The 23028-nt window shown below is 44.8% G+C and overlaps 1 pseudogene; it reads right to left on the bottom strand.

The window, feature by feature from the left end:
• Positions 1-2087: 2087 nt before the first annotated feature.
• Positions 2088-2206, bottom strand: LOC137651371 (5S ribosomal RNA; annotated as a pseudogene).
• Positions 2207-23028: the final 20822 nt, after the last annotated feature.

Below are 23028 nucleotides of genomic sequence, written 5' to 3'. Positions count from 1 at the left end.
AGGAGCCTGAGGTTAGACCAGCTGTTGTGTAGCCACCACAGAGCGATAGAAACGTATCGATACTCCTGTGGGTCACGTCCTGTAGGAAGCGGGCTACGAAGGTCATTAGACGCTTCCAGACTCCAGCTTGTAGCACCTGCGTCACAGAGTAGTACTACTCGAAGGCGAGGGACGTTGCGATGTATCCGACATCGTGCTGTAGGGCAACGTGACGGGGGAGGGTCTGGATTCAGGTCGAGATGAATGTCCTTGAGTCCGAGCTGAAGAGGTATACTGGTGACTCTCCCCTGTGTCCTTCCTGTGCTCCCAACCCAGCTGCACGTGAGGACAAACTGCAGCTGTTCCCAAAGATAACCCCTCGATTCCTTTACTGGCAAGAAAGAGAAGGTTTGGGTCATCTGATACAGAATGGAGACTCGAAATCTTGAAGGAGTTGGACCGAAGGGCCGGGACCCCAAGATTCTGAGTTTAGCAAACAACTCAGGAGCGAACCTGAATGTTGCCCTTCCCTATTCCTTAGAAAGGGCGGAGTCGTACGAGACCAAGAAGATTGCTTACACGCTGGCCGAGGCAGAGTGAGCAGGAGCACCGTCCCCCAAGACGGAATACGATCAGAGGCCTGACGTAATGGTTCTTGAGAAGATCTCTTAAGGGACTAAAAAGTCCGAACCATGCTCCATGGAGGTCTCACTCCGACTGGGGGCAGGGACGTACGCAGCTTCGCATGAGCGAAGAAAGGTCCAGCGGGAAGGAAAAAGTCTATTCCTTTCAGCCTAAAGGCCAGGGAAAGGCTGAGCGACAGGCTTCACTGCCGAGAGCGGAAAGGAGTTTCCTCCCGCTGAAAAGCAATAAGTCCGTTATTGCTGGAGAAGAGGCCTCAAGGGAAGAGGTATCTCTCCCACGACACCAACCACAGAAGACTCTCCACTTCGACTGGTAGACCTCTGCGGATGACTATCGCAAGTGACGCGACCTCCGCTCCGCGACAGTAGCGGGTTGTCTCTTCTTGAGGAGGCGGCGTAGTGTCTCCAGGCGTGAAGCCGAAGCGATGCCACGGCTCGTGAAAGATGTTGTAGTGTGGTTGTTTGAGTAGCCTGTGCCGTGGGAGAAGCTCTCCCGGGAGTTCCGTCAAAGGATGCAGAGGGTCCGGAAACCGTTTCGCGTATAGTCACAGTGGAGCTTTCAGGGCCATCGAAAGGTTGACAGACAACCTGGTCTTGTTGAGACCCATTCTTAACAAACAACAATGGTGGGAAGACGCATGCGTCGATGTTGTCCCACCATCACCGGAAAGCATCTTGCCAAAGAGTCTTGGGGTCTGAGACTGGGGGGAAGAACAGCGGAAGCTTGAAGTTCCAGGCTGTCGTGATCAGGTCCCCCAGGCCAGGACATGCTGGTTACCAAAGGCCAAAGACCCCCAGGTACCCTCTATCTGCGAGGCTCTGCTCAGATAATCGGAGAGAACATTCCTCTGCCCGGAGTGAGCGAGCCGATAGTGGTATTGAGAGGACCTCGGATCATCTCAGTATCTCTACTGCAAGATGCGAAGGTATGAAAATGCGTCCCTTGCTGGTTGGAATACGCCAGTACCATGAAGTCGTCGCGCACGGAGCGACTCTGTAGGATCTGTAGAGGGGCCAGACTACGGCCCCTAAGCCTGCCTGAATGATGGAGAGGTATCCTTCAGGTCCTGACCATAGGCCTGAACCGGAACATGCCCCCCCCCCCCCCCCCCCCCCCTTTCTTTGACGAGTCCGAGAACAGCATCAAAATGTGGGGAAAGAACGAGAAAATCCACTCCCATCAAGAGGTTCCATAGGTCCACACCCATTGCAGGTCTAAAAATTCCGCTGGTCCCATAGGGGCCAGAAAGTCCGGATAATCGTTGCTTCAATACCACCGGAACTTGGGCCGCCCCACAGGGAACTTATCCTGAGGCGACCGTTCGGGACTTTAGACGGGTCAATGAGGAAAAGAGACCCAGGAAACGTTCCAAGGTAGGGCTGAAAGCTCTGCTTGACTGAGAACAGGTACTGCGACTCTCCTCAGCCTTGCCACAGTCAACTGAAGGGAAGGCTCGGAGAAGGAGGCAACAGCATCTGGCGTCCCCAGGCAGTCACCCATCCAAGTACTGACCTGACTCAACATTGCTTAACTTCGCTGATCGGACGAGAAGCGGTGTTTCCAACGTGGTAAGGCCGTTGACTCAATATCATGGCTAGGTACTCCAGATGTTGAGGCAGAAGTAGAGAAGGCTCCTAGCAAATTACCATGATCCCTCACTCATGGTAAGGACCCGGAAGCTTGTCCCGGCGTTGAAGAAGGTCGAACCCGAGCCTACCGGAGTTGACCAGACCTCCAAAAGGCGAAGGAGGCGGAAGCCTGCTCCTGAGTGGCCCTGAGGAAAGCAGGGAGAGTTCTCTGGGGAAAAAACCTGCGATGCCGGGGCGGGATCGCCACACCACATCTTAAGTCTAGGCTGAATTGCAAGAGCTTCCTGGAAAATGGATGGAATGGAAACTGGAAGTACCCGCCCTTCCGATCCAGGGCCTAAGGAGTCCTGCCGCCTCGTTACCAGTCTGATCGATTCTGCTGTTCCACGCTGGACGAAGTATGTTCGACAAACTTGATCAGAGCTGAGAGGTCGACGACGGAATTCCCATCTCAGATGCTTTCCTACGAGAAAGGAGCAACTGAAGAAGCCGGGGGGAGAAGCCGTCGACGACCCTATGGAGGACCTTCTCCTAAGGCATGGATCATTCTGCCCAAATGGGCAAAACTCTTGTCGACCCCATGGCATAGAGGTTAAGTGACACTGAATTCGCTGACAGAGACGAAGAGATGGTAAGAGCAAGGCGCGATATCCTTGGCTGATCATGGAGATCATGCAGGAATCGGCATCGGGAAGCTGTTATCCGGATGATTAACCTTAGGCATCCTCCCAGCGTGAGACCTGCAAGGGGGGGTTGCCAATCCTAGAGTTTGTGAACTCTACCGCTCCCTCTAGGATTATGCCCTCCCGGGAGCGCCTCCCGTGCTACCTTTCCCTGACAGGAGGGGACTGCTATTGGACACCTTGTCTAAGCTGCCGTAGCCGGTCCGATAACTAGGCCGACGAGGCTGAAAGAAGAGGCGCTGGAGGCCTGCAGGGTCTGGAAGAAAGCGCCTTGGAGGAGTGAAAACGGAAGTCGACTTCCTCCGCACAACCGCTGTCCATGTCTCTGTCGTTGGGCACAAACAAGCTCTTCCCAAGGATGGAAGAGTGTCTGAGCTTGTCGACATCCACGGATGAGACACCCGAGAGGAAGCCCTCGGTCACTGCGTCTAGATGGTCCAACATCGAGCTTCCCCGCAAGTTCGAAACGCCAAGGTGCTTGAGCCCAAGAGGAGGAAAGTACCCATGACCTTCCTAGAGCTTCCTTGTACAAAACCTCGGGTCGCAACCGAGGAGGGAAAGGACCTAGTAAGCCCCTTCCACGAGATGGAGAAGAGGAAGGGCTAAACCAGTCACCCCTTGCCCGACGGAGAAATCTCGAACGGAAAGCTCCCAGGGAATGACGAGGAAGGGCTAACCCAGGTTCTGGAAAGAAGAATGTTGCTCAGACCTCCCTGAAGATTCTTGCTGCTCTTGCATGTGCCATGCTCTGCGTTTACGGGGTGAAGACCGTGTTCTCGAAATACGCTCCAGAAGACTCGCCAGGCTGGCCATGTTGCGAAACCCCGACGGGAATCGCGGTCGCAATCGCCCTGGCGCTCGCGCGATGGTAAATCAATGGTTTGCGCGTGGCCGAACATGGAAGCGCCCATGCGCGGGCACGCAGGAGCGCAGACGAAAGTGCGCGAGGGAGCGCAGAAGGACGGCGAACGTGGTAAGAAGAGCGAGAGCTGGTGGTCGGAATCCGGAAGTTCACAGGCGAGCGATGACCCGTAGGCGAGCAATGGATACTGCAGGAATTGAGCCAACGTTCGCGCGATGGAACACCGTCGGTCCGAGCGATGGAACACCGTCGGTCCGAGCGACGGAACACCGTCGGTTCGCGCGACGGAACACCGTCGGTTCGCGCGAGGGAACACCGTCGGTTCGCGCGAGGGAACACCGTCGGTTCGCGCGAGGGAACACCGTCGGTTCGCGCGAGGGAACACCGTCGGTTCGCGCGAGGGAACACCGTCGGTTCGCACGAGGGAACACCGTTGGTTCGCGCGATGAAACACCGTTGGTCCGCGCGATGGAATACCGTTGGTTCGCGCGCGGGCGAACATTGTAGCGAATGTGCGCGGGCGCGCATGCGCGTAGGCGTGCGGGCACGTGGGCGTGTGGTCGCGCGGGTGAGCCCAGGCGGTCGAACACCGATGGCGCGTAGGCTGGCGATGGCGCGTTGACGAGCGATGGCGCGTCTTGGCGAGCGATGGCCCGTAGGCGAGTGAAGGAGCGTTGGCAAGCGATGGCGCGACGGCAAGCGATGGCGTGTTGGCAAGCGACGGCGCGTTGGCGAGCGGTGGTGCGTTAACAAAACGCTAGCGCGCAGGCGAAAAATCGCTAACGCGTAAGAGACTAGGGATGGTTAGCGTGCATCACACTAAACAGAAAGCGCGCAGGTGCATCAGGAAGGCGAGCGCTGAAGCGAGCTGTCAATCAAGCGTTCCTGGGCGGTCAGGAAAAACCGTTGGCGCCCATTGGTGCGTGGCAGGAAAGGGCGCGCAGATGTGCGCTGGCGATTGAAGAAAGCTGGCGCACAGAAGGACAGAAGTAAAGGTGAGCGCTGGCGAGCAGGAGGAAGATCTACGGCAAGACTCAGCTACCGGAGATCGTCCACAGCAGGCGAGCGCTAGATCGCTACTGATGGTGTTCGGGGGACCTGACACGTGTGGCAGATCGATGGCGATCGTTGACGAGCAGGCGAATGTTGACGCGTCTGTGGTCGCTGGGGAGCTGGTGATCGCTGGCGAGCAGAAGGCAACGCGTGGAATCCTGTGCGTAGAAGAAGAGTCCTTGTCCAAGACCTGAACTGAAGTTCTAGATCACGCGGGCGAACGTGAGCGCACAGGGCGCGTATCAGAAACCAACAGGAACAACAGCGACGATCATCAGGAGAGCTCTGACGAACAGGAGAGCGCTGGCGAACAGGAGAGCGCTAGCGATCTGGAAAACGCTGATGAGCAGGAGAGCGTCTGTGCGCTAACACTAAGCAGGAGAGCGCCTGTGCGCTAACAATGAGCAGGAGAGAACACTGCAGAAGGGCGCGCAGGGGAACCCTGACACGCAAGGGAAGCACCCCCGTGGGAGGCAACCCTTTCGAAGGGACCGTTGTCCGTCGGAAGACCGATGTCCGTCGGAAGACGAGGTCAGACTGCTGTCCATCTGCACAAGGGGCGGCAGGTCAAGAAGGCGTTGGATATCGATGCCCGGAGAGATCTAAAGAGGAAGGAGCTGCAGGCTGCATAAGGAGATTCAAAAAGGCGCCTCTTAGCACCCTTATAGGGAGATGGGAGGCCCTTACGACGTAGCGGACGGTGAGCCTTACGGCGAAGGCGGCCAACAGCAACAACAGCAGAAGAGTCCTCCGAAGAGGAGTCTCTATGAGTGTACTCTCTCGCGAACGAAAGAGAAACACTTCGTAGAAGAGACAGGTCAGCCAGTGACCTAAAAAGAGCAATCCTCCGAAGAGGGGCTCCTGCAGTTGCCCAGCCCCTTGAGCGTAACTGCAGGTGCAACCACTCAGCACCAAGAGCATAGTCGCACGAAAAAAAGGCAAGAGAAGAACCCCCCAAAGGGTAAAAACTCAAGCCTGGGCAGGAAAACTTCCCTCGGAAGGAAAGTTACCCACCCAAGGAGGCGAGCCTCATGAGTGTTCTAAAACGAACTGGAGAGCTGTCAATCGTCACGGGAGTACTTCCAGGAGAAGGAGACACGCCCCTGACAAAGATCTATAGGGGAGGCAGCAACAGCCGAATCCCCAGGCCTCAACAAGACAGCACACTCTGTTGTCACATTACAGGACCGAACTAGATCGGTAACTGTGAAAAATAAAAACAAAAATCATTAGTCAACATTCATTGCCCCGGGAAGGCTCCGAAGAGGAATCCCGAGGGAAAGAAACACAAGAATTACACAACAGGCACCTGCCCTCACAACCACTTACACTCACGGAAGGAGAGCTGTAACCAACACAGAATTATAACAAATATAATTATGTAACTTAAAAATGAATGAACACTAAAGCAAGAACGAAAACCCCGAAAGGAATCGTTCTACAAAACTGAAAAACCAACAAATACAATTATATTCATAAACTAATTGAGACAAAACGTACAGCGTAGCAACCCTACCCACACGGGAAGGAAGCTACTCAGACGTAGTAAAAGTAACGTAGTAAAAGGGTGAACGACCTCAAGAGAGAGAGAGAGAAAGACCGTAGTCAAACTCGATCGCGACCCATGAAATTACACCATGGTGGCCTAACTGCCGAGGGCTCCACGGAGATATCGTACACTACACACACAAGCACAAACTCTGAAAGGGAAACTTACTGATTTCTATACTCAAATATATACATAAACACAAAAAAAATGTTTACATATAAATTGAGTAAAAGAAAAGTAAGTGATTAAGTAAAGACAAAACAAACAATGGCTGCCAAGCGAGGACAAAGACAGAGACGTCTGTCCATTGTCCGAGCCAAAAGTGAAGTGAGGCAGTTCACCGGTGTGTGAGGGGGGGAGGGGTAGCTAGCTACCACTCCCCTGCCCCCCTGCTAACTAGCGCGAGGGTAATACACCCTCATTAAATTCTAATGGCTCGCCATTTCAGCTACGCCGAAAGGTAAGCCCAATGTAAATAGCGTGGTTTGTATTTCGGTTACGGAACAAACTATAATTACACATACGTCTTTTCCTCGTTTTAGGTATTTTTACTGATTTTGTACAGTACCATAAATGCCCATCCTCACGGAAAAGTAAAGGTGAATCACATTTAGCACACTTAACACTTATGGGTAATACTGAATGTTCCCTAAGAAACCTATTCACAACCTCTGGAGTACCATCATAACTTCCATGAAATCGAGCGATCACCTCAAAATACGAATAGCAACATATATTGCACACCTGCACTGGAGGATCCATGACAGTTAAGTAACGAGAGAGCTGAACGTATAGAGACCGGCAGGTTTCAAAATCGAAAACAAACGACAATCAGGCGTTTCTCCCACAATGAAATAGGAAAAAAACAAAATACTATCAGTTACAATGGTTTATTGCACGAAAAACAGATCCTTCGGATAAGAATGAGACAAAATGAATCATCCAATATTTCCGTAAGCCTTTCCTTACGATAGTTTCTACAAAAAATTTCTTAACAATATGGCCAGGAATGAATGATAATTTGATTAAGCGTGAACATTGCCATAGACGAAAACAAATTATAAAGGAAAAAAATAGCCCACGATAACTCTTGAAAAAAAAAAAACTCTAATTTCATTGGAAGAGCGACATTACTAGCAGGAAGCCAATAATAACTCTTGAAAAGATCCCAGTAGTATTTTGATTGGAGGAGCGACATTAGTGGGAGGAGGAAATGCGCATTCAAGCAAATATTGTCACATTACGCAATGGGGAGGAGCCAAGTAAGATGAAAACAGATATACAAACTAACAAGAGCTACCTTGCATGCCCATGGAAAGATATACACTAAACTTGGAAAAAGTCAAGATCTTCAATACCTGAAATATTTTTTTTTCTCTGTAAGTATGCATTAGCGACAATAATGTATTGAGAAGAAGTGTTTTGTTATCACGTGCTTTACTCGAGAAAAATATTAATATAATAGATTTCCCATAATGGTTGAAACTGTAATAATACTTCTTTTTTAATTGGAAGAGGCTATTTAGCCAGTCCCGGTAAAATAGACAAACCTACTTTTAAGCCTATTTTGCCGGTCCCGGTAAAATAGACAAACCTGCCTTTTTAGCTTATTTTGCCGGCAAATATTATAAATAATGACAATAAAAATGTTATTTTTATAATTAAATAAATTTTTGAATATACTTACCCGGTGATTATAATAGCTGCAACTCTGTTGCTCGACAGAAAACTCTAAGGAAAAAATTCGCCAGCGATCGCTATACAGGTTGCGGGTGTGCCCAACAGCGCCATCGGTCGTCCAAGTACCCAGTACTCAATGTAAACAAAGAACTCAATTTTCTCCTCGGTCCACTGCGTCTCTATTGGGGAGGAAGGGAGGGTCCTTTAATTTATAATCACCGGGTAAGTATATTCAAAAATTTATTTTATTATAAAAATAACATTTTTCAATATTTAACTTAGCCGGTGATTATAATAGCTGATTCACACCCAGGGGGTTGGGTAGAGACCAGCATTATATGTTTACATTATTATGAGCTAAGAATTTTTATTTCATTTTAGAAGTTATCAAAATAACAAAAACAAAATAAATAGGTACCTGGTAAGGAAGTCGACTTGAACAATTACTCTGCCTTTTTAAGTACGTCTTCCTTACGGAGCCTCGCGATCCTCTCAGGATGCTGAGCGACCCCTAGGATCTGAAGTATCAAGGGTTGCAACCCATACAACAGGACCTCATCAAAACCCCTAATCTAGGCGCTTCTCAAGAAATGACTTTGACCACCCGCCAAATCAACCAGGATGCGAAAGGCTTCTTAGCCTTCCGGACAACCCAAAAAAAAAACAACAATAAAAACATTTCAAGAGAAAGATTAAAAAGGTTATGGAATTAGGGAATTGTAGTGGTTGAGCCCTCACCCACTACTGCACTCGCTGCTACGAATGGTCCCAGAGTGTAGCAGTCCTCGTAAAGAGACTGGACATCCTTAAGATAAAAAGACGCGAACACTGACTTGCTTCTCCAATAGGTTGCGTCCATTATACTTCGCAGAGATCTATTTTGTTTAAAGGCCACGGAAGTTGCGACAGCTCTAACTTCATGTGTCCTTACCCTCAGCAAAGCTTGGTCTTCCTCATTCAGATGGGAATGAGCTTCTCGTATTAACAGTCTGATAAAATAGGATAAGGCATTCTTTGACATAGGCAAAGATGGTTTCTTAACTGAACACCATAAAGCTTCAGACAGGCCTCTTAAAGGTTTAGTTCGTTTTAAATAGAACTTAAGAGCTCTGACAGGGCATAAGACTCTTTCTAGTTCATTTCCAACCATATTCGATAAGCTTGGAATATCGAACGATTTTGGCCAAGGTCGAGAAGGTAGCTCGTTTTTGGCTAGAAAACCAAGTTGTAAAGAACATGTAGCCGTTTCAGATGAGAAACCGATGTTCTTGCTGAAGGCATGAATCTCACTGACTCTTTTAGCTGTAGCTAGGCAAACCAGGAAAAGAGTCTTTAAGGTGAGATCTTTCAGGGAGGCTGATTGTAGCGGCTCGAACCTGTCTGACATGAGGAATCTTAGTACCACGTCTAAATTCCAACCAGGTGTAACCAAACGACGCTCCTTCGTGGTCTCAAAAGACTTAAGGAGGTCCTGTAGATCTTTATTGTTGGAAAGATCTAAGCCTCTGTGACGGAAGACTGATGCCAACATGCTTCTGTAACCCTTGATAGTGGGAGCTGAAAGAGATCGTTCTTTCCTCAGATATAAGAGGAAGTCAGCTATTTGAGTTACAGAGGTACTGGTCGAGGATACTGATACTGACTTGCACCAGTTGCGGAAGACTTCCCACTTCGATTGGTAGACTCTAAGGGTGGATGTTCTCCTTGCTCTAGCAATCGCTCTGGCTGCCTCCTTCGAAAAGCCTCTAGCTCTCGAGAGTCTTTTGATAGTCTGAAGGCAGTCAGACGAAGAGCGTGGAGGCCTTGGTGTACCTTCTTTACGTGTGGCTGACGTAGAAGGTCCACCCTTAGGGGAAGTGTTCTGGGAACGTCTACTAGCCATCGAAGTACCTCGGTGAACCATTCTCTCGCGGGCCAGAGGGGAGCAACTAGCGTCAACCTTGTCCCTTCGTGAGAGGCGAACTTCTGCAGTACCTTGTTGACAATCTTGAACGGAGGGAATGCATATAGATCTAGATGAGACCAATCTAGGAGAAAGGCATCTATATGAACTGCTGCTGGGTCCGGGATTGGTGAGCAATAAATTGGGAGCCTCTTGGTCATCGAGGTTGCGAAGAGATCTATGGTCGGCTGGCCCCAGGTGGCCCAAAGACTCTTGCATACATCCTTGTGGAGGGTCCATTCTGTTGGAAGAATTTGTCCCTTCCGACTGAGACAATCTGCCAAGACATTCAAGTTGCCTTGGATGAACCTCGTAAGTAGCGATATGTTTAGATCTTTTGACCAGGTGAGGAGGTCCCTTGCGATCTCGTACAGCGTCAGTGAGTGGGTCCCTCCTTGCTTGGAGATGTACGCCAAAGCCGTGGTGTTGTCCGAGTTCACCTCCACCACTTTGCCTTGAAGGAGAGACCTGAAGCTTTTCAAGGCCAGATGTACTGCCAGTAGCTCCTTGCAGTTGATATGCATTGTCCTTTGACTCGAGTTCCATATTCCCGAGCATTCCCGACCGTCTAATGTCGCGCCCCAGCCTACGTCTGATGCGTCCGAGAAGAGAACGTGGTTGGGAGTCTGAACAGCCAGGGGCAGACCCTCTCTGAGGTTAACACTGTCCTTCCACCATGTCAGGCAAGACTTCATCTTCTCGGAAATGGGAATCGAGACCGCTTCTAGCGTCTTGTCCTTTTTCCAGTGAAATGCTAGGTGATATTGAAGAGGACGGAGGTGTAGTCTTCCTAATGCTACGAACTGTTCCAGGGATGACAGCGTCCCTATCAGGCTCATCCACTTCCTGACTGAACATCGTTCCTTCTTTAGCATGTTCTGGATGCATAACAGGGCTTGGCTTGTTCTGGGGGCCGACGGAAAAGCCCGAAAAGCTAGACTGTGAATCTCCATCCCTAAATACACAATAGTTTGGGATGGGACCACTTGAGACTTTTCCATATTGACAAGGAGACCCAATTCCTTGGTCAGATCTAGAGTCCACTTTAGATCCTTCAGACAGCGACAACTGGAAGAAGCTCTTAGAAGCCAGTCGTCCAAATAGAGGGAGGCTCGGATGTCCGCTAAATGAAGGAATTTGGCTACATTCCTCATCAGCCTCGTAAACACAAGAGGAGCTGTGCTTAGGCCAAAGCACAGGGCTTGAAACTGGTAGACAACCTTTTCGTAAACAAATCTCAGAAAAGGTTGGGAGTCTGGGTGGATGGGGACGTGGAAGTATGCGTCCCTTAGGTCTAAAGAGACCATCCAGTCTTCCCTTCTGACCGCTGCTAGAACGGACTTTGTGGTCTCCATGGAGAACGTCTGCTTTGTGACAAAGACATTCAGCGCACTGACGTCTAGCACCGGCCTCCACCCTCCTGTCTTCTTTGCCACTAAGAAGAGACGGTTGTAGAAGCCCGGGGTTTGATGGTCCAGGACTTTGACTACCGCTCCCTTTTCTAGTAAGAGAGACACTTCCTGTTTCAATGCTCGTCTCTTGTCTTCCTCTCTGTACCTGGGAGAGAGATCGATGGGAGACGTTGCTAGAGGGGGTTTTCGTACAAACGGGATCTTGTACCCCTCTCTGAGCAACTTCACAGATTGTGCATCTGCGCCTCTCTTCTCCCAGGTCTGCCAGAAGTTCTTGAGTCTGGCTCCCACTGCTGTCTGAAGAAGCTGGCAGTCAGACTCTGCCTTTAAAGGACTTGGTTCCCTTCTTCTTTCCATGTCTCCCTTCGGCACGAGCACCTCCTCTGCTGGAGGCTCTGCCACGAAAGGGCGGAATAAATCGGGACGCTGGAGTGTCCATCCTTGGTCTAGCTGACAAGGTAGGCAAAGGGGTGGCTTTGCGAGCAGAGGACGCAACCAGATCATGAGTATCCTTCTGTATCAAAGAAGCAGCAATCTCCTTAATCAGGTCCTCTGGAAAGAGGCACTTGGAAAGAGGAGCAAACAGAAGTTCGGATCTTTGGCAAGGTGTAACTCCAGCTGACAGGAAAGAGCAAAGGTTCTCACGCTTCTTGAGGACTCCGGACACGAAAGATGCAGCAAGCTCATTAGATCCGTCACGTACGGCCTTGTCCATGCAGGACATGATGAGCAATGAAGTCTCCTTCTCTGTCGGAGAGATCTTCCTGCTTAGAGCTCCCAGACACCAGTCTAAAAAGTTGAAGACCTCGAAGGCTCAAAATATCCCTTTCAAAAGGTGGTCCAGGTCCGAAGATGACCAACATATCTTTGAGCGTCTCATGGCTAGCCGGCGGGGAGAGTCTACAAGACTTGAGAAGTCGCCCTGGGCAGAGGCAGGAACTCCCAAGCCGAGAACTTCTCCCGTGGCATACCAGACGCTCGATCTAGAAGAGAGTCTAGCAGGGGGAAACGTAAAGGCTGTCTTCCCTAGACTCTTTTTGGACTGCATCCATTCTCCTATCACTCGTAAAGCTCTCTTGGACGAGCGTGCGAGGACGAGTCTAGTAAAGGCAGGTGAGGATGACGGCATACCTAAAACAAACTCTGACGGAGGAGAGCGCGGAGCCACAGACACAAACTGGTCCGGAAACATCTCTTTGAACAGTGCTAAAACCTTCCTAAAGTCCAAAGAGGGTTGCGTAGACTTAGGCTCGTCAAGATCCGAATGTGGTTCATCTACGTGTGCAGCACCATCATCATCAGAAAGACCATCATCCGAGTATTGAGGAGGAAGCGGCAATGGAGTAGGTAACGGCTGGTTAGCTGAGTCCGGTCGCACGGGTGCATGCGTGACTGAACCGGACGCAACGTAATGGAACTGTTGCCCAGTCTGTGAGCTGGCAACAACCATAGCAGCGCGGGGACGCACAGCGTCTACTCCAGACTGTCTAGCCTGATGTGGGTGAGCAGTGGCAACCACACTGGGTTGCGGAGGTTGACGCACCGCGTCAAAACAAAACAACTCTGACGGTTGTTGTACCTCACGAACGTCAACGGAAGGCTCCGTGCGTCGCTGAACGTCAACATGCGGCTGGCAGGGCACACTGGAACGCATGGGTGGCGGAACTCTCTCAACCGGAGTGCGCAAGAAGGTCGCCTCAGCGTCCACAGGACGCACAACCGAGTGTGTGGTTGGTTGTAGGCAAGAGGCTGTACTAGCTGGTGCAGCAGCAACCTTCTCCGCACGCAAGTCCTGTATCAGAGACGTTAATTGGGACTGCATGCTCTGCAGCAAAGACCACTTAGGGTCTGCAGGAGCAGGTGCGGCGACAGACAGTGTAACTGTCTGAGGCGGTACCGCTTTGCCTCTCTTAGGAGGTGAGCAGTCATCGGATGACTGCAGCGAGTCCGAACTGACCCAGTGGCTACAACTGGGCCGTTGGACTTGCGCGGAAGGGACCGACTTGCGCTTCAACGGTCGTGAGACCTTGGTCCATGGTTTCTTGTGAGAAACCTCTTCCGCAGACGAGGTATAAATGGGCTCTCTCGTCTTTGTGTGGTGGGGGCGATCTTGGGTAGATACGCCCGAAACCACAGAGGGAACGTCTGTTCGCTGATTAAAGCCTCTCGAACCCATTTGTCGTACGACATTGCTTCTCCCCTGGACTTGGGAGCTTGCAAGAGGTCCCGGACTAGGAGGACGACAGGCACGAACAGACGAACCCTCAAGCGCAACACTATCCACAACACTATCACTCACTTTGTCACTTCCCACTGCACTTTTACACTTCAGCTCCTTGACATCTGCCATGAGCTGATTACGGTCACTAGCCAGTGACTCAACTCTCTCACCCAGAGCTTGGATGGCACGCATCATATCAGCCATCGAAGGTTCCTGAGTGCCAGAAGGGGGGTTAGGAGCAACCACTACAGGGGAAGGAATAGGTTGTGGGGCATGAGGAGAGGAAATGTCAATAGATCGAGAGGAACTTCTCCTAACTCTATCTCTCTCTAGCCTACGTGTATATTTTTGGAATTCGATAAAATCGAATTCCGAAAACCCAACGCACTCCTCACATCGATCTTCCAATTGACAGGTTTTATCCCGACAATTGGAACAAACAGTGTGAGGGTCGATAGAGGCCTTCGGAAGACGCCTTGAACAGTCCCTAGCATTACACTTCCTAAATTTTGGGACTTGAAAAGGGTCAGCCATTTTGAATTGGTCAAAGGGGAAATCAAAAACTATCCAAAGTCATCAACAATTAATCCGTAATCAACAAAAGAATGCAAGGATTTTTTAAGAGAAAGCCTGCACAGCGAAAGCTTAAAACTAGAATAGTGTACTTCACCAAATAGTTGTGAAAACAAATCCAGTTAGCAACAGCGAATTAGTAGGTCTTGCCGGTAGCACGACAGAGAGAAAATTGAGTTCTTTGTTTACATTGAGTACTGGGTACTTGGACGACAGATGGCGCTGTTGGGCACACCCGCAACCTGTATAGCGATTGCTGGCGAATTTTTTCCTTAGAGTTTTCTGTCGAGCAACAGAGTTGCAGCTATTATAATCACCGGCTAAGTTAAATATTGAAAACTATAAAATTACTAAACACTTAAAACAAATTCATTCATCTAATTTTAAAGACAATTTTGAATCTTGTTCACTACATATTAAAAAAAATCATTAAAAAGATTATTTTAATCACTTATTAGAATAAATACAGCTGTTTCAGAATTTTTAGGCATAACAGTCTCTGCAAATCCAAAACTTTCCTTTCGGGAGCGTTCTTTTACCGATACACTTAAGGTGCACCCACTGAAGACAACAGTCACAGACCACAGAATCCATCTTGCTCAAATCCTGATTACAGAGCTCACACGTCCACCTTGCTGACAATCTTGAGGCTTCATAAACATGCTCCACAGCTTTCCAACCGTCTGAATCAAAATATCGGCAGATTTTATGGATTGAAACATATTCATCCAGACATGCTGTTGGAATTGAAGAAGGGTTTTGTTCTACTGCATTTTCAGAGAGAACCTCTCCACGCATGGCACGGATGGCATCTTTATCACTTACAAAGCAGCCACGTAGCTGTAGATCCCTGTCATTAGATGATTTTTAGATGAATGGAGTTGGCTAATCAAGTTTTGACTTTTTCTTTGGAAGTCCCGGAACATTAATGTTTAACCCTTAGGGTCTACCCCTTTTCTTGGCTTTTGTTATTAACTCATTAGATAATTTCTTGCTTAGTACTTTTTTATACATTTGCCTACAACATTGCCAGGGACCTATAAAACAATAAAATATTTATATTTGTTTGAGACCGGCAAAATAAGCTTCAAAGCATGTTTGTCTATTTTACCGGACCGGCAAAATAAGCTTAAAAAGTAGGTTTGTCAATATTACCGGGACCGGTTAAATGTTTTTACACTAAATTTTTAAATATTGATGTGCTTCCCTTAAGTTCACACTTGGAGACGTCTTTACGAGATGTTGGTTAACTTAAAACTGAAGCTGAAGGTGGGAAAAAAATGGCTGTTGTAGAACAACATCCAGGAACTTATGAAGAAGTACTTGTAAGCTGTTAATCGGTTTAAATAAATCACCTGACAAATACGTCATTGTAAATACCCAGAAAGCTCATAAAAACATGGGAAAAAATGCATGCGCAATAAGTACCCTTCAGTCTCTTAAATGTAAACAATGTTCTTATGAGTGAAAAGAACATACATCACATTTTCATAGACCGATATGCAAGTTATTATGCCCCCTAAACATATAGAGGAAAATACCAAACTAACCAACACTCGTCCATTTTTAATAGCGAATTCCAGTTTCGCTAGAAATTAGAGTATCATATATATACCCAACATTTTTTATTCTGACCAACCTCATCAGATTTAATAGTGAAACTTATCGAACTAGCAATGATTAATTGATATATGAGAATTAAAATCATGTGGGGAACATTATGTTGTTTTAAAATAAAACCGGTTAGGTTAGGTGGTTTGGTCACATTAGCTGGTAGCCTTGTTTATTGTTAATTCTACATGTACCATTACTGTATTCGTATGTTAAAACGAATTTTTTAATTCATACCCCACCCAAAAAACCCAGGTTCCCACTGAGGGTCCCCCTAGATTGGAATGGTTAACAAATAGGGTAAAAATACTATTCATCGGATCATCCTTAAAAAAAAGAAAAAAAAATCAGTTTCAGATAAAGCAGAACATAACTCGATCAGAAAAAAATATCAAAATATTTAGTGGCAGATTTATTGTATGGAATTACCTTTTACTAAATTAGCCTACTCAGTTCCCAGAAGAATAATGGATATAGTAATGTCTTGTCGTAATAAACCAATGTTTTGACTCATACTCACCTGCTCTGCCATAGGAAGGGGAGGCTTCATGGCACACTTAAAAACTAGGCATTAATTTGTTTAAAGCCGTATATAGGAAGTATTATAGACATTCTTTGTCGTTAAACAAGGTATTATTACAGTTTCAACCATTATGGGAAATATATTATATTAATATTTTTCCCGAGTAAAGCAAGTCTTTTGTAGTATTTCTGTATAATATTATCTGTCGCAAATGCCTAGTTCTTTATATATCGACGATCAAACTCACGCTACTCATGTCTTCCTCCCAGATTTTTTCTAAGTCTGTTGTTATTGTTGACTGCGTCTTGTTTTTGCTCAAATGAGCCCTGTAACCACTATAATCCGCAGACAAACTAGTCCACTAAGAAGTCTTACACGTTTGGCCAATCACAGCGCCTATCCACTAGGACGTCTTACAGGTTTGGCCAATCACAGCGTGACAATACATTATCTTACCCGGCCAGGCATTTCATTTCATTCATAGACATGGAGGCCATAACAAGTACGTCATCTCATGTTGCACAAGAAGTTGAAATTCCATCTTCTTGTCCTGACTGTTTCCTAACTTACAATGAATTTGTTGTAACTTATTCGGGGAATATTGAAAAACTAGTGGATTTGTGCCAGAGAGACAATTCAATTTTACAAAATAAAAATTGTCCTGCATATCAAGGTACCTTGCAACGGCTTCACGTTTTCCTCAAAGCAGCAGCACATCTTTATGAACCAACAGTTTAAGGTAAGCTTCATTAATTTATAGAGTATATTATAATGGTGATAGTATAACGATGTATACAGCAGTACCATCACTTTGGATTTGGTTTGATGGATGTGTTAGGTAGTGGCTGTAAGGGGGGGGGGTTGCAGGGGCTAGGCCTAGGTAGGGGTACAGGGGCCTAGGTTAGGTGGTTGTATTAGGTTCGGTAGTGCCCCGAAAATCACTGTGGCCTTAAGGGGGGGTGTCGCAGGGGGTCGGAGGCCCCCCCCCCCGGTAGGCCTAGGTAGGGGTACAGGTCCCCTAGGCTAAGTTAGATGGGTTTATTAGGTTCGGTAGTGCCCTGAAAATCACTGTGGCCTTCAGGGGGGGGTAGCAGGTGGGGGGCAGAGGCCCCCCCCCGGTAGGGCTAGGTAGGGGTATAGGGGGAGGGGTGGTGGAAGGATAAGTATTCATTTATTACAAATATCATTTGACGCCCACCCCCCACCCAAAAACCCGGTTCCCACCTGGTGTCCCCCATAATTGTTGGGATGAAGTAGGGCCTTTCTGCATTGCAACATAATATAAAACAAAAACAATAAAAACACGGTTACAAACACTGATTTTTCTGGAAAAACTTGTTGTTTTAACTCCAATTACATAGTAAATCTCTAAATCGGATGGTTTGCGGTCAAAATTAACGTTAAACCCGTTGGAACTACACTATTTCTGATGCAACAAATATATTTTCATTCCAGTTTGTAATTTTACCTTAAACAATTAGTGATCCTTCAATTGTGTATGCCTGATTATTTCCGTCCCATGCAAGACCAAATCAATGTCTTCGAAAAGCAAATCACTTCACTTCACCAAGATGACACAGTTAACAGAGACATTACACACGGTTGTAGACAAGCAGCGTTGCCATGCAGATTGCGAGATACCAAATTCACCAGAGAAACATCGAAATAAACATATGAACTCAAGTCAAAATAGAAAACCCCCTGGAGCATTATATTTCTTACGTTAAATTTTGTTTTATTCGTGGTGTAGCATAGATCTGTGTCAAGTCTGATAAAAAACGCCCACTTAGTTTGAAAAGAACGCTGTTGGAATATTTTTTATCTGGCAACACTGCTCACAAGTTCACATCTCAGACTCTCAAGACGAGGAACTTTACTTTATTTATGTTTCATGTTGTGGAAACAAAGCTTTAAATACAACATTTGTTTTTATTTGCATATATATATATATATATATATATATATATATATATATATATATATATATATATAACCAATAACTTTGTATATGATTTAATAGAGTTATATTTTTATAGTGAAGAAGATATACACTGTTATTGTGCACGGTTTTCCATTTGATTTTGAAATTGACTTAATGCATGAATCTTGATGCTCATAGAAATGGACTAAATTCAGCTGGTCCATTAGCTAGATGAAATGACTCACCCTTGCTTTAGTTGTATGAAACTATTTCTTTAAAATCATATTTGCCGTCTCTTGTTTCCCTCCGCCAACAAAGTTGGGAGGAGATTTTGTTTTTGCCCGTGGTTGATAGTTTGTTTGTTTGTCGCCAACTTTCTGGCCACAATATTACCCATAGTGCAATGAAACTTTCAAGGATTAATTCTTATGTTGTGACGTTGGAATGATTAAATTTTGGAAAGTCCTATGTCAAAGATCAAGATCGAACAAGGGGTTGACAGAATTAACCCTAACCTCGAGAAATAAGCTGCCATGGCGGATGTCTTTACTCTTAGAGTGCATTTCTAGTTATCCTTTAAACTTGTCTCTCTCTCTCTCTCTCTCTCTCTCTCTCTCTCTCTCTCTCTCTCTCTCTCTCTCTCAATTGAACCAACCTCTAATTAGTCGATACATAGGCCTATATCTCTCTTTGTTTATCTATCACAACTAACTTTGGAAGAATAATTTCTCCGAAGTCATATCAGAGCGATAGAACCGCGAGATAGACCATCCATTGATTGGATGAACATAAAACTCGTATCTAAATGCTGAAAAAAAAAATAATAATTACAGAAACGTGGAGACACCGTTTCTCCGGCAATCTATTCAACTTTTCTGTCAGCAAAAGTTCGTCTCCCTTGCATATCTGGTTCCATTTACGTAATGCTATCAGACGGAAATTATAATTAAAGGAAGATTCATTGGTACGCGCATTGCAATCATATACTGACAGCTGTTATGTTTTTCAGAGCCCTCACATATGTTTACTCGTGTGTGTGTGTGTGTGTGTGTGTGTATATATATATATATATATATATATATATATATATATATATATATATATATATATATATATATATATATATATATATATATATATATATATATATATAATATCATTATCATCATCATCAGCCTCTATTAGTCCACTGTAGAGCAAATGCCTCAGACATGTCCCTCCACTTGAGTCTGTTTATGATTTTTCTGTGCAAAAATTTTCTTAGCTCGTTGTCCAAACGTCTTCTCTTCATTTTCCTGCTTCTTTTGCAATCTCTAGGGTCCCACTAGGTTATTCTTAGCGTCCATCTATTATCTGTGACTCTTATTATATGGCCTGTCAATGTCCATTTTTTTTTTCTTTCAGGTTATTAAAATATCTTTTACTTTAGTTTGCTCTGTATCCATGTCACTCTTTTTCTGTTATTTAGTGTTATTCCTATCAATATTCTTTATATATCTGTTTGAGTTATAACTAGCTTATGTTCTAAGGCTTTGGTAAGGCTCCAAGTTTTTTATACATAAATTAATGCTGGTACGACCATCTGATTGAATACTCTTCTATTTAGAGAAAGTGGCATTTTACGTTTCATAATCTCATTTTCTTTACCAAAAACTCTTCATCTCATACTTATTCATCTTTTAATTTCGGTCTCATGTCTTGGGGAAACACTTACTTTGTCTTAATTATGTATTCATTAACAGTATCTATGGGTTCGCCCATAACCGTTATTTCTTGCCTTTAATAGATATCATGCAATAGATGCCGTGAGACCCATATCGGCCATCTACATGTATGCCGGCTCGGTTCATACGGCATCTATTGTATAATATCTATGGTTGTCTCTCTGAATTTTTATTGGACATTGTCTTAGGTTTACCCATATTGATTTTATAACCTATCTTTCTGCTTTCTCTATTCAAATCTTCTATAATCTTTTGCAGCTCCTTCCATAATTCACTAAACACAACTAAGTCATCTGAAAATCTTAAGTTGTTAAGGTTTTGCCCATTAATATCAATTCCTACATTTTCCCAATCAAATTTTTTTTTTAAACTCCTAGGCACTCTGTGAATAACTTGGGAGAGCTCTGGTCTCCATATGTAGCTCCTTGCTCAATCGGCATTTTTTCACTATCTTTATGTAGCTTTAGGATTGGTATATTTTCCATACAGAAAACGGGTTTCATTACTATTGAAGTTTAGACAGTAAAAAAATTTCTCATAGCTTATATGTGCCATACATAGTGGTTTGTTATACTCTCGATTTTTACATTAGCTGGTTAATTATATGGATATGGTCAGTTATTGAATACCACTTCTAAATACTGCCTACTCCCTTAGTTGATTAAAGTCGTGCTGTTTTTTTATTCATCCTGGTATTATCTTTAAAAATATTTCATATATTTCTGAGAGTAAACTTATAAGGCGGTAATTTACAGGTCTTTTTTGAATTAGTATAATGATAACGTTTTTCCAAGCTTTAGGTATAGAGCATTCTTGGAGATATTTTGTGTAAAGTTCAAGTTGCAGTTCTACAGCTATGAAATCTCCTCTATCTATTTCTAAATCAATTGTTAGGCTTTCTTTTGTTACTTAGCCTCTTTTCATGCTTTTTAACTCTCTCTCTCTCTCTCTCTCTCTCTCTCTCTCTCTCTCTCTCTCTCTCTCTCTCTCTCTCTCTCTCTCACCACGTAAAACCACCAAAAAACTCTTACCTTCCATTAGCAGACGAACTTCACCTTCACTGTTAATCAATCAACATTTTGACATTCCCTTTGGATGTGATTTTGGCCAAATCGAAATAACTACAGATTATATCAATTTTGAAATTCACACGCAACTGACATATAAGAGTATTTGCACATTTTTTATGGCAAGTTTCTTGGACATATTTATTTCGAAGAATGTATGGAATATTTACAATTATTACAAAAGAAGGATGATATTCATTGTAAGTGAAAATTTATGTATATTCAAGAGGGGAATTAAGCAAATAGAACTCAACATGGGACTATTCATGTTATGATTAATGAAATCCTCTGTGAATGCAAGAATACCTTCAACAGTTGATTGAAACTGGAGATCAACTCGTGTTCTTGCCCTCTCTGAATGCATTGGCCTTAGTTGAAATTGACGTCACTTTCAGGGGAACGGGAGATTGAGAAAATAACTTAATTTATGCATTTATAAAACAGGGGTGAAATGACATAAAAAAAAATCTCTCCGTAGGAGAGTGGAGAAGGGGGAAGTGGTGTGAGGGAGTGGTGCCAGTATAGGACCTAACGCTGGCGTCTTTAGTAAGCATTGCGTAAGAGCCTTTGTAGTCTCTATGTCCCAGAGCTTAAAGGCCGCCCATGAATGGCAGAGGCAAGGGACAGAGAGAAAGACCTAGTTACCAGGACAATGCCCTAAAGACCAACCATATGATCAGCTCCCAAGCCTCCATCCACCCAAGTTAGGACCAGGGAGGGCCATGCAATGGCCTCTGAGGACTCAGCAGGTAGACCTCTAGCTTCCCACAAACTACTTACCATCCTTAGCTCACAAGAATGTTGAGGTTGCAGACACTACAGGAAACTATCGAGCTTGAGCGGGACTCGAACCCCAGTTCCACGAGTACCAAGCAGGGGAGTTTTCAATAGGCCACAACAACCAACTTTTTAGCTTTTAACTCTACCTATGCTACCTCTTCATTTCTTTCAAATTTCTCTATGTTAAACATCAAATTCCTATTGCACATCGATGGTGAAATTTCCCCCCGGCCTTAGAAATGGAAAAATAACTCAAATCATTCAATGTAATCTATCTATTCAAGCAAAAACTATTAAATATTAGGGAAACAAATCTTACGAAAATACTGAATTCATATTGAGATTCTTCCAGATGGAAGTGAACTTTGATAACGCAACACAATTGCAGATTAAAGTCCTTTGGAAAAGGAATCTATATTAGATATCCAACACATAAATGGTTTCAGTGCAAGCAGAATACCTTTGACAAAGGTCAGACGTGAATTCGCAACGCGAAAAAAGGCGAATACTGAATTTCCGGATTTACTTCGGGGTGATTCCAGTGAATCATTTATTTCTCGTTTTTATTGTTTTGAATAAAAGGAATCATTCCATATTATGAATAGTATTTTATTTGAATGCTGGAGCCATTTTCTGCTTCACTAATTAATATTATCATTACTACTAGCTAAGCTACAACCCTGGTTGCAAAAGCAAGATGCAATAAACCTATGGGGTCCACCATGGAAAAATAGCCCAGCGAGGAAAGGAAATAAGAAAGTAAACAAACGATATGAGAAGTAAAGAAAAATTAAAACAAAATATTTTAAAAACAGTATTATTATTATTATTATTATTATTAGCCAAGCTACAACCCTAGTTGGAAAAGCAAGATGTTATAAGCCCAAGGGGTCCGGAAAAATAGCCCAGTAAGGAAAGGAAATAAGGAAATAAATAAACGATATGAGTAGTAATGAACAATTAAAACAAAATATTTTAAAAACATTATTATTATTATTATTATTATTATTATTATTATTATTATTATTATTAGCCAAGTTACAACCCTAGTTGGAAAAGCAAAACACTATAAGCCCAAGAGGTCCGGAAAATAGCCCAGTAAGGAAAGGAAATAAGGAAATAAACAAACGATTCAAGAAGTAATGAACAATTAAAACAAAATATATTAAAAACAGTATTATTATTATTATTATTATTATTATTATTATTATTAT

This window comes from Palaemon carinicauda, chromosome 12 (assembly GCF_036898095.1).
Source record: "Palaemon carinicauda isolate YSFRI2023 chromosome 12, ASM3689809v2, whole genome shotgun sequence".
Lineage (NCBI taxonomy): Eukaryota > Metazoa > Arthropoda > Malacostraca > Decapoda > Palaemonidae > Palaemon > Palaemon carinicauda.
This window is presented reverse-complemented; position numbering and strand designations above follow the sequence as displayed.